The following is a 12,509-nucleotide window of genomic DNA, read 5'->3' on the forward strand; positions in this document are numbered from 1 at the left end:
ACCCCACCCTCCCGGTTTGCCCGACGTTCACACGAATATTTGGGATGATCTCTACGGTGGCAAAAAAGTTGTGCTTACATATGTGTATATTTTTTCCCCTAATTAATTACTTTCCCCTCATTTTTTTCAAATTGACTCAATTTTATTTTAATCAAGAGCCCTTAGGATTCACTGTAATGATATGAACGGTTAAGGTGGGAAGGGCTCAAGGCTGGAAAATGCTGTCTCCCAGTAGAGAAAATAAGAGACTATCAGACATCCCTAAGAAACAACCACGCAGAGCATGGGTCTTATGTAAATGGAAAGAAATCACACGGCTGTTGGTGTCATATGAGGCATATGTGAAATTTATGATTTGTTCAATCAAACCTCTGTTTTGCTTCCCATTAACTGCCAAATAAAAAGGGGGAAAAAAGAGACAAGGACAAGACCAGAAAGAATTAAAAAAGAAACAAACAGACAAACAAAACCTTTGATTACCCAAAATACTGATTCCCACCATTAAACCATGAGTATCTCAGAGAAAAGTTTTGGACTGTGCCACCGCTCAGTACTGGTTCTGCTGTCGGGACTTCCCAGGGAACAGGCACAGGAGGGACCACCACTACAACAAGGGCAGCAAATACGAGGCTCCTCATCCCCTGCTCCTTTGAAAACAAACCCGCTCTATTTTTTGTCAGGCAACCCCAGACAGAAGTGGCAACTAAAGCTTTAAAGCCTTTGGAAATTCCTTTCTGATTTAAGAGAGCCAGGGGGCTTTCGTTCTCTCCCTGCCGTTGGTTGTGAGGAAGGGCAACAAAAGAGGTAAAATGCCTTCTCCAACTAACTGGCTCAGCGTTTCATATGCATCAAAGAGAAAGCAAGAGCTAATCCGAAAATGACCACTTTAATGTACGCAAACCCATGGCTACAGCAGCAGAACCGAGGGGGATTTTGAACTCCCTACCACAACAAAACCCTACACTTAATGTCATAATAACAGATATTAAACAAAGGGGAATGAAAGGATCTCACGCTGGTTTTTCTGCATTCTTGAGTCTAATTAAAAATATACAGAAAGAAGACATAGTTTGGGTCAAAATGGCATGAGAGCCTCCTTGTGCCAGTGAAGGGGCTGCAATTATCAGCTTAGCAGACAGATTTGAGAGGTCTTCTTCACTCTTCAACTCTAGGGGAGCCGAAAGCTGGTGCAGGAGTGAGGGTGCAATGGATGCGCGCTTGGCCCCGGCTGGGAGAAGGAGGCTGGAAGGCCTTGTCCTCTCCTGTTCTTTTCCTCAAGACCACAAAGGGAGACTAAATTAAATACAGCAGAGCCCTGCAAGTCTCCTTTTCTTTCCCCCCCCCTTTTTCTTTCTTTTGGAGGCCATTTGGACAGCCTTTCCATTCAGATGGAGCTGGGATATTTACTTAGTGTCAGCTTGTGACTGGGCTTCCGCCTTTGGAGCTGGTGCTGCTGCTGACTGAGACACAAAACCTGTGATGAGCAACAGGTGCCCTGCATGACAATGTCTCCCCAGGCAAAAAATACTTCACACAGAAGGGACCTTCTCCAAAACTGGAGGTCTCAAGCTGGAGCCAGACAAATTCAAACGCAAGATAAGGTACATGCAAGCCATTAATCACTTAAACAAGCTGCTGAGGGCAGTAGTGGTCCCCTTCCTTGCTATATTTTGGCAGAGGTGTGGATATCCACACAGAAGATGTGTCTAATCCAAATGACTAGGCTTAATATAGAGTTAATGTGGTAAAACATGACAGATTGCGGTATGAGAGTGGTAAGATGAAGCCCTTGCAGCCATGACTGAAGAAGGACTTCAAGACTGTGATTTATGTCCTTATATATACATGGTGGTGTTTTGCTGGTGTTGGTGTTTGGCTGGTGTAACTTATGTTTAACTGTAGGTGAACTGCTTTTTTCTTGGCTCATGTGGAAGACAGCATCTTCTGATGCTTGTTTATTTTATTTCTAGAGGAGCAAGACTTGGCCAGGTGTCAAGAAGATGGGTCTTCTATGAAGAGTCACCAGCATTGCTGGTCTCCGTAGGCCCTTTTCCATCTCTGCAGGAAACTTTCTCAGGCATCTTGGACTGTACCCAAGGTATTCCCATCTGCCAGTGTGGCAAGCAATGGGAAGGAGTTCCTTCAGCCAAAGCAGTTGAGGAGACCTATGGATGGTACTCCCACTCCAGAGAAGGATCATGCTTATGGTGGAAGTCAAATCAGAGAGAAAAGGGAGCAGTGCTTCTCTCATACCATGGCAATCACAGGGAGCAAAATACACCTGAACTCAATGTCCCATTTATCCCCTCTCAACTGGTCTGAGGGACCAACACAGAGTGCCTCAAGGTGTTAAATATATGCTTCAGTGTATAACAACATAGCAGAGAGTACACCCCACTCTTGCTACCCGCAGGATGGCTTGGCGGATGCTTCTTTCTTAAGTCCTATCTGAGCCTTGCCATCAGAGGCTTCAGATGTTCAGGCCACCCTGACCTTAGAGTTTGCCTTGCAAGGAGAAGGGTCTTTCCAGCTTGCCTGTTAAGAACTTCCTGACTGGAGGGCCTTTTGCCAGAGGTCCAGGAAACCTTCCCCCATAATTGTAGGGTGCTGAGCTCAGGGCTGTGGGTACAGTACAATTATCATTTACTAACACAGTGACTCCTACCAACCCTGCAGCACAGCTGCCTCACTGGTGCTAAAAGTTAGGTATTAATTACTGCCCATAAATCCAAGAAGTCTTCTCCAGGCAACATCACTAACACTTCTGAGGCTGGTTTCATGCTGAGTTTCTGAGGAAAGGTTGTCAAACAGAGGTTTCAGCTAACATCACTCCTCAGCCTGTAAAATCATATGGAGGGAGAAGAATATCTGATATTTGAGGGCTTGAGCTGGGGATCTCCACCTTCCATTTTTTTTATGGCTTTCGAGTGACACCTATGCAGCAGCGTTTGAAACATTTATGTGCTGTTTTCAGCGAACACCTGCAGAGTGATCCCAGTGCCCTTTGCAGGGAGCACTGGCAGGACTGGGGAAGGAGGGATGCTGTAGCTAATTTTCCTGCTTGCAGGTGTAGGTTTACACTACTTAATTCAACAGTGGTCTTTGGCTAGCGCACCCAGGGGAGCCGAACCCCAATATTTTGTATTACAAGGATGATCAACACACACTCCCTGGAATGAACGCTGCTTTGCATCTCTCCAGATCATGCAGGCTCACACACTGGGCTGACTGAAGTTCTGCTATCAGGTCTCACAAGGGGAGAAGCCCTGCTTCAGACAAGGCTTCAAACATCCCATGTGCTTTGTGGTAGGGTGCCCAAGAAATTTAAGAGCTGAATGGGAAAGTATGAGGGTGCCCACAGTGCCCTGCCTGTCTCCTGAAGACAGGCTTTAAGTGAAGCTCACAGCCTAGAACACTGATTTTGGAGAAGCTGAGGTGTGTTTCCTTTTGCATGAGACATGGTATTGCAGTGTGTGTGCAGTTCTCATCAGGATGAGTACAGCAAAAATATCAATGGACAGATGGATTTGAAATTAAAGTGATCCAGTGCATCATCAGCAGCATCAGTGCAGCACAATTAATTCTTTGAGAGAGTGACTTAAGTAACTACCCTATCGTAAAGTCAGTTGGACTTTTGAGATAAAAACAATAGGAAGAATTTAATTCTAATAACAAAATTAAAGTCATCATCACCTTAAAGGAAGTAGTAAATGAGAGTGGAAGGAGCTTGACTATCTTTCCCAGGCTAATAAAATAATCTTCTGGTTCATTTTCCTTGTATCTGATTAACATTGGGTTTAATTGCCATGCTGGTTGCACTTCCATTGCCAATATAATTTTGAAGAATTTTACTGTTGTGGTTGTTCGGTTTTTTTAAAAATGTCCTCATGTGAGTATTGGAAGTGTAAATTTTCTCACCCAACATTGTACTCAGTATTAGTTAAGCAATAAGAATAAATGCTGACATATTTAGGGACCAAACTTGTCAACATTTCGCTTTTATTAGTATGAACAGTCACGCCATCTTCTGCATGGGAACAGTTTTAGTTGAACTGCTCATTCACCTCTTGGCCAGCTTGCTGGCTTATTTTGTTCTGGGATGGGGATGGAGGTGATGGCTGTGGGGAAACTGGGAACCAGACCAGGACCTGGGAGACCTACACTACCTTCTGTTACTTCCATCATAAGAAATAGGTCAGAAGAGATGGGATCATAACACGGTAAGCAAGTGCCATGCTTTTGTTGTCTGTTTAAAGAATATGATTTTTTATAACTGATTAACATAGGCTGCTGTACTAAGATTGCCCCAAACACACATGGCTGGCTGATGTGGATTACATTGCAAAACATGACTTACAAGATGTTGACACTTCAGAGAAATAAAAGGCACCATGTCCTTCCTGTAATCGGCAGTTTGTTCTCCACATTTTTCCAATATAGAGCTACTGGGATTAAAATCACTAGTCTGTGCCCAGTTCCTTTGCACTGAGAGCAATGGGAAACAGCTAGGTGTCTCTCTGCACTTTCAGGTACTTCAGTGCTTTAAAAATCTGATCGCTGTGTGTCTATGATCTGAAGCTCAGCCTGGCTGACTTACAAGCAGGTGAAACTTTCACCAAAACCACTGTGTGGCCTGTTTCTAAGTTGGAAAATAAAAAAAGGATACTTTGAGTCGTTGCTATTCAAGCTTGAATTTGCCAAGGGAGCATCTAATAGTGCCAGATGGACAGCTGGATCCTGCAGGTGATGATAGGTGGAACAGTCTGCACTTGCTGAGTTTGAGGGGACTCCTTACTTTGGGAAAGCTGCTCCCAGGCCTTGGCATTTGGAGATCTGGACAAAGAGGCTGAGCTGCTGAGGCATTGTGTCATCCCTCATACCCTTACCTACAGATCTTTCTCTTCTGGTTTTATTGATAGAATTCATGAGAAGGAAAATTCTCAAGGAAAGGAAGAAAACGCCAAAACCGTGTTTATAAATAGTGCCAAGGTCTGAACACACAGTGATGAGGAATTCACATTTTAAGCTGTGCTTGTGTCCTGGATTGACCTAATTGAGCAAGAAAGCGGTACTGTCACTTCATATTCCCTCCTTGCTGTTGCCCTGGCAGTGTCCAGGGTAGAAATGGTTACATACATCTACTGCTGTGTTTCTTCCGTGGCTATGTCACATTTCCCTGGCTGCTCCTCAAAGGGGTTGTCTGCCCCTAAACTCAATGGCCTCCCCCATACCCAGTGTCTGATACTCAACATGAATCTTGCTGGCAGAGCATATCCTGGCAGCCTTTTCTGTAGGGTCCTCTGCGTGATGGACAGACCTGTGGCTCCTCCACCATTGCCCTTCATCCTGTCCCTAAGCGCCTCCTGTGAACTTCCACAAAAGGACTCTGAACAGAGCTGAGCAGCGTGATATGTCTTGGCATCCCTGCCTAGGCCTCTTCAAAATGTGCTTTCCCTTGTTCATAGCAATCAGGCCATTTCCGATGATGGTTCAGCAATGCCTCCCAGGCAAGTGAGGGCATGATCAGTTCTTCTCCAAATTTTGTTCTGAGTGAGTCAGATAAGTCAGCTGGGCAAGGAGAGGCTGTGCAAGTCAGGGGACAGCACTGGCTTGCAGTGCTTACGTGCCCCCCGCAGCCCTGCTTGGAGAGAGAAGATTGCTTCTGGAGCCATTCACCCAGGAGTCTCTGTGCTGCTGGGGTGCAAGAGGGTATTGCCAACACCCTGGCACCAGAGGCCATAACTTGTGGAGCATATGGTGATCAAACTGCATAATTGCACATGTTTCCTTTCCGGTGTGTCTACCAGGAAATCAGCGGGAAGGCTCCGCTAATGTCAGGGCAGTCTTGCTATCGGTAGACTTTACTATTGTTTAGTTTTACCTAAAACTAGTTGCAGAGCGGGTGATACAGATATCTCTCCCCTTCTAAATGTGTCTATCTATATTTCTTTGTGTAGGGTTATATTCTGGTTCTCCTGGCCCCTGACATCTTGGGGCTAGAAGATTGGCAGGCTCTGAATTTAGTGATTTTCCTGGGTCCCTTTGACTATAAAAATAGAGCTGTCCTTGCATCTATATGTACCTTCTGCAACAGTGTTGGTATCTGGACATGCAGCCATATGTTAGTAACAGTATGATAAAATCCAGAAGTGGCTCCTCTGCCAGTTATCATGAAGTGGCCACCAAGGTAGGAAGGAATTTATGTTCTAAAAATAAAAAAGTATTTTCTCTTCCCGTTGTTACTTGGTGTTTCAGTCAATCCATTCAATTTTCAACAGGAATCCGGCTAAGATTGGGCTTTATTTTATCCACTGTTAAGCACAGGACAGGATACTGCAGGAAATGAAGACAGGGATAAAAGGATGTTTTTCTTTTCATAATTGTTTACTTTTAAGGCATCAGAAAGCACACATATCTTCTCCTAAAAAAAAAAAAAAAAAGATCCTTTAGCTAGGCATTTTGTGTAGTGATTGGGCAGACGTTTTAAGTGGTTAAGTTTCCACCAAGATGCTTGATTAACTTCAACCACAGCTGAGTATGCTACTTCTCTTCCTCCTTCTCCCATTGTAATAATACATCTCACACAGAAGAGCTGATAAACTTTCCCAGTGCTGGGGCTTACAAAGACAGAAGTAATTTCCCTGGGAAATGTATAGCCTGCAGACCCTACTCAGACAGCTTGCACCTAAATTACCCTCTATTTGGGCAGTTCTTGTTAGCAGGAAAAGGCCTTAGGATCAGGCCGCCTGGGATCAGGGTTGAGGAGCAGCCTTGAACAGAGGAAGCAGGAGCTTTTGCTGTTTCGCTCATCAGTGGAGCAGTTCCAGCAGGAGCGAAAGTCTTGCATATGAGCACTGTGCATTTACAGTGCATGACACTTCTGTCTCAGACTTACAGACAGTGCTGGTGATAGTCCTTTAGCGAGAAGGGAATAGAAACACTGAGCTGTCAAAGGTGGTGTTCAAGGCCAAACATCCCATCCCACACAGAGCTGAAAAGAAATGCCAGCCTCTTGCCTTTCAAACTCTAGTGTAAACCTCTTTTCTCTGCACTCCCTCCAGTACAGTGAAGTTGGATTTCCAGTGCATTGGGGAAAATAAGCATGATACAGATGAACAGGATAAAAGGAAGATATGAAGGAATGCACTAGGGTGTGAATTTTCAGGAAGCAAACTCCAAGAGCCTTGTAAATTATTTATTTATTTAATATTATTGGGTGAGAAGAAGGATTTGGGTGGAATCATGAATAAAATTTGCTTTATTTAAATCCCACTAACATGCCAGTCTTTTGTGCTTGTATTGCTGCTATCAGGAGGTACACTATAGTTATACACTCACTGCTTGTGACATGCAGAAGTTAAATATAAGCATATTGCAAATGCAAAAGGTAAGATTAGAGGTTTCCCATTCAACTTTAATTGCTGCTTGATGTGTGAATTTGTATTTCTAAATGGTGGTGATGGATGTTTCTTTAGCACTGTTTGCTTTTTGAAGTTGCAATTGAAACGGTATCATCAAATCTCCCATGTTTTATCGCAAATTTACTTAGCAGCAAAAGAAAGTAAGAATACACATGGAAACACGTATCACCTGTGAGGCTTGTGTTAGCTGAAGAGTATGAAGCACTGGTCACTCATGTTGCAGAAAAAGCACAGCCCCAGCCCTGCACCCCTGCATGCCAAAGTGCTGCTCCTTTTGCAAGGGGCTGGCATGGTGTTGGGCAGCCTCAGCCTCCTTCTGCGAGCCACAGATTAGGTTGTCTGTGATGGTCTCCTACATCTCTATATCGTTCAAATTAAACTCTTTGCTGAGCACATGAAACCTTCAATTTACACAGCCTGGGCCAGCTCTTTCTGTCTACAGCAGCTGCCACTGCTGTTCCCCAGCCCTGTCTGTTGCCTGGCCTACAGTAAATGCTTTATTAGCTCAAGAATAAATTAAAATGCTGTCAGAACCCAGCAGAAAGCCTGCCTATATTTAGCCTTGCCTCTGCTCTGCCCTGCTGATGGGGTGACATCCCGTCTGCCCCAGTGCAGGAGCCCAGGGCTTGAAGCCAAACCTGGCTGAAGGTATGACCCCATCACTGCAAGTGAACCTGGTAGGGCTCAAGGGGGAAAAAAAGAGCCCAAGACTTAACTCCACAGCATTATCATAAAAAGTATACTTGCACAAGGGGCAATTCTCTGCTGTGTTTATGTAGCTCTCCTGTTCGTGATAATAGCAGTGATGTTTGTATGTCCCGCTGTGGGAACAAACCTCTTAGTGAATAATGTAGTGTTAAATTCTGAGTAAGACATCAAAATGCCGGTAAAATCAGTGCTATAAGAGCACCTCGGGCAGCTCCATCTTGTGACCAAGCTATTTTTAATATCACAAAATCTGTTTCTCCCCTCCCATGAATAGGCATACTGTATTTTGCTCTTTCAAGTCAGAACATGATGTTGTGAATTTCTTTCTCTTCTGCTTTCTTTTTTTTTTCTGGATATCTTGATACTCTTCCCTGTCTTCTCAGGAGGATAGTAAAATTGAGAGTTTGAGGTTTCAGGGAAATTAAAACACTTATATTTTAATTCACAATAAAGACCATACTACTATTCTTTGAGGGCAGACTGGGTGTTTGATGTAAACCAAGAGAAACTGTATGCCTAGGTATGCTTGTACATATGGTACTTATAGATAACCACAGGTTTATTGATCTGGGGTTTCAACAATACCTAAGCATACAGACAGTATAAGAACCATAAGAAAAGGCCATGGGAACAGGAAAGGTCCTTTTAATTCCACCTTCCTGCTTTTCCATCCTCCTCCCCCATCCTCTCCTTCTCCAGCAACAAACCTAGGTGTCTGTGGAACTCATTTACATGCTTTGCTTCCATTGCCTACTCCCCTAATTTATCCCATATGTTTATTGCCCTTTGTGTGCAATGCTTGTGCCTGTGTTACCTATTTGCTTACAATTTCCTAATTTTTCATGTTCTACCTCCTGGTTTTGGTTGTTTGGTGGTTTTTTTGGGTTTGGTTTGTTGGTTTTTTTGAACCTGTTCATCCACGTGCGATCTCTGAGAAATTTCTGCTTAAAGCAAAGTTAGCTCCAGTGCTACTTAGCGCCTCAGCAGAGAGGGGCTCTTAAAGCAGTGCCTTGTTCAGAGGTACTACACTGACACGGCAGACAGGGTGAGACCTGCTGGGAGATCCAATTATTACAAGCCCTGCTTCAGCGAGTCAATGGTCCTCTTCTCTGCTGTTTTGGGAGCCATGGCTTTCTAGAATGGGTCCATAAGGAGAGGAAATACCAAGGCACCTCCCAGTACGTGGCTTGGATTAACAAAATGCTGAGCTGTGTTCAGCAGCTCCAACTCAACAGAAAAACGCTCTGAGTCTGAGAGCATAATTTTGAGCCTGAGATTTGTTTTTGAAAGTATTAACTGTGCCGTTTGCAAGAAAGCTTAATACTTGCCACTGCTTCAATTCTTTTATGTCCCGATGCTCACCAGTGAGTTTTTTTTTATAGGCAGGAGCTGGGCAACATCTATGCTACATCTTGTGGATCCCCCTCAAAACAGATGCATTGACAGACACCCTGCAAACATGATCCCAGCCACAAGACTTTCAAACATCTGAGCATCTAGATGTCGCACGAGAGTGTCGCCTGAGCAGAACTCTTTTGATTTGCAAAGAAACTGTCAGCTTTTTGTCCCTGTGCAAAATCTGGTGAATCCAGAAGTCCTAGACAGAAGCATGGGAATGCAATCCGTGGTAGTGGGCACTCTGCAGCAAATGAGTGAGTGGACTGCAGGGTGTGATACACTTCTGTGGTTCTCACACCTGCCTTGAGCTGCTGAGCCGTCCCAAGTCTGTGACATGTCTCAGCAGCCACAGAGTTCAGGAGGCAAAGAGCTGCTGCTGAGTTTAGTTAACAAAGCCTGTAACTTGTGGCTGGTAAAAGAACATTATTTTTCTGACTATGGTAAAACAAGCTATGACTTTGATGTGTGTGCACACATGTATGGGAGAATGTTAGCAAATTACTAGTTAGTTTCTTAGATATAAGCCTTAGTTTTCTTCCCAATGATGCAAGAGCACAAGTCTTTGTTTGCTTGATTGCTTTTCTTATCATTTGCAGTGACTCTGTTTCCAAAGAGATGGAGATGATTGCCTCAATGGTGGCTGAATTCTGCAGGCAGAAACACTTAAATTTGACCTTAGCTTTAAACTTGGGAGTTATCTGTTTGACTGTGGGATCAGCCCCGTGGATTCTGGATGTGCACACATGCCATCACTTGTCACAGTCACCTCTTCATAGATGTCTCATATCTGTATCTGCATCTCTATCAAGATTTAGATCTGTTCAGTGTATTATTCCCAAAAATGCAGTATTATACACAAATAGATAAATGAATAGGCATAGACACACATATATAAAACCAAAGCATACACATGTAATTTGTTGGAGAATTCTGACTGCAAAATTTCCCCAAATACAGATTCCCCTTGAAATATTAACTAAAGTCATTATTGGCACATTTATACCCAAACCAAGATGTTGATTTCTGAGATTACATCTATTCCATCTGTTTGATTCTGTAAAGAAACTATGAGGCTTCTATTGAGAATAGTCTCTATGTCATTACTGTGGGTTTTGGTTCAGGGACTGTATCTTTGTAATACTCCCATTGCCTCTGAGCTTAAATCCGTGTGAGGAGAAGGAAGGTATTTTATGCTCACCTTGTTGTCAAGCTTTGCCTTCCAGTACACAACAGCAGCTCCCATCTGGGGTATCCTATGTGCCTGAGAACTCATTGTTTGGGCTTGCCTTTTATTAAAAGGGGCCCAAGCAGTGCATGCATGTAAAAGCAAATACCATGGGTGTGTAAGACACAGTGAGAACCATGCCATCCTGTACAGTGGAAAGGAAGAGGTGTGTATGTGGGGCACATCCCTTCCCCTAAAGAGCAAGGCCCCTCCTCATGCCATCCCACCATTCTCCTGGGCAGGGGGTGCTGCCTGAGCTGTGTTGGGGCATGGGACATGTCCTGGGTTCAGCAGCAGCTGGGAACAATGGACACTATTGCCCAGGTTATTCATGAGTGTGAAACATGTGCTGCAATTAAACAAGCCAAGCGGTTAAAGCCTCTTTGGTATGGAGGACGATGGCTGAAGTATAAATATGGGGAGGCCTGGCAAATTGACTATATCACACTCCCACCAACCCGCCACGGCAAGCGCCATGTGCTTACCATGGTGGAAGCAACCACTGGATGGCTGGAAACATACGCTGTGCCCCACGCCACTGCCCGGAACACTATCCTGGGCCTTGAGAACCAGATTTTGTGGCGACATGGCACCCCAGAGAGAACTGAGTCAGACAATGGGACTCATTTCTGGAATAACCTTATAGACACTTGGGCCAAAGAGCATGGCATTGAGTGGGTATATCACATCCCCTACCATGCACCAGCCTCTGGGAAAATTGAACGGTACAATGGGCTGTTAAAAACTACACTGAGAGCAATGGGTGGGGGAACTTTCAAGCATTGGGATACACACTTACCAAAGGCCACCTGGTTGGTCAACACCAGAGGATCTGCCAACAGGGCTGGCCCAGCGCAGTCAGAACTTTTACATATTGTAGAGGGGGACAAAGTTCCTGTGGTGCACATGAAGAATTTGCTGGGGAAGACAGTCTGGGTTATTCCTGCTTCAGGTAAAGGCAAACCCACTCGTGGGATTGCTTTTGCTCAGGGACCTGGATATACTTGGTGGGTAATGCGGGAAGATGGAAGCAGGGCACCAGCGACTGGCCCTGACTTCCCTCCGACCATCATCTCAACAGAGAATGAACTTTGATAGAACCGGACGAGTTCTACAGTAAAGGAATGATCAGCATCAGCAGGCAACGATCCAACACTGCACACAGCCTCTCCTGCCCTGAAAGACTGTTACAAGAGATGGAGCCCAACATCATGGACCGAATGGACTCAGCAGCTTTATAGGAATTGGTCCGTGCACTAAGATAACAGTGCACTGAGATGAGAGTGGGGGTATATGGAAAACGTGGGATCTGAGCATGACGTGAATGGTATGGAATAAAGGGTGGATACTGTCCTGGGTTTAGCAGCAGCAGTCAGTTTTTCTCCTTCTTAGTAGCTGGTGCAGTGCTGTGGTTTTGACTTTCGGCCTGGGGATAATACTGATAAAGCCGATGTTTTCAGTTGCTGGTCAGAATGTTTACCCTGACCAAGGACTTTGTGAGTCTCATGCTCTGCCAGGGAGGAGGGGAAGCCGGGAGGAAGCAGAGACAGGACACCTGACCCAAACTAACCAAAGAGGTATTCCATACCACAGCACGTCATGCCGGGGGATGTAACTGGGAGTTCCCCGGAAGGGCACGTTCTCTTCTCTGTCGGGGGCATTTCCGGCGGGCAGTATTGTATTCTCTTCCCTTGTTATTTCTCTTATCATTGTTATTATTGGTGGCAGCAGTAGTGATTTGTGTTATACCTTAGTTA

The sequence above is a fragment of the Psittacula echo genome (genome assembly GCF_963264785.1).
Source record: "Psittacula echo genome assembly, chromosome: 2".
Classification (NCBI taxonomy): domain Eukaryota; kingdom Metazoa; phylum Chordata; class Aves; order Psittaciformes; family Psittacidae; genus Psittacula; species Psittacula echo.